The following is a 496-nucleotide window of genomic DNA, read 5'->3' on the forward strand; positions in this document are numbered from 1 at the left end:
TTTGAATATGTTGCTGTATTTGATTCGCTAGTATCCTATTTAGGATTTTTGCATCTGTATTCATGGGAAGTATAGGTCTGTAGTTTTCTTTTTTTGTGTTATCTGTATGAGGTTTTGGTATCAGAGTAATTAATATTGGCCTCATAAAATGAGCTAGAAAGTATTGCCTCCTTTTCACATTTTTCCGGAAGAGTTTGAGGAGAATAGATATTAAATCTTTGAATGTTTGGTAGAATTCAGTGGTGAAGCCATCTGGTCCTGGACTTCTACTTTTTGGGAGGTTTTGGAAAATTTTTAAATTTCCATACTGCTGATCGGTTTATTTTTTATTTATTTTTTTACACCTACAGCACCTGGTATTCCTAGATGGTCTCCCATCCAATTACTAACCAGACCCGACCCTGCTTAACTTCCAAGATCAGACAGGATCAGGCCCGTTCACGGTGGCATGGCTGTAGACTGTGATCAGTCTATTTAGATTTTCCAGTTCTTCTTG

General features: G+C 37.1%; 1 pseudogene; it reads right to left on the reverse strand.

The window, feature by feature from the left end:
- Nucleotides 1-341: 341 nt before the first annotated feature.
- Nucleotides 342-460, reverse strand: LOC112479003 (annotated as a pseudogene).
- Nucleotides 461-496: the final 36 nt, after the last annotated feature.

Source organism: Pteropus alecto, unplaced genomic scaffold (genome assembly GCF_000325575.1).
Source record: "Pteropus alecto unplaced genomic scaffold, ASM32557v1 Scaffold3754, whole genome shotgun sequence".
In the NCBI taxonomy this organism is placed as follows: Eukaryota; Metazoa; Chordata; class Mammalia; order Chiroptera; family Pteropodidae; genus Pteropus; species Pteropus alecto.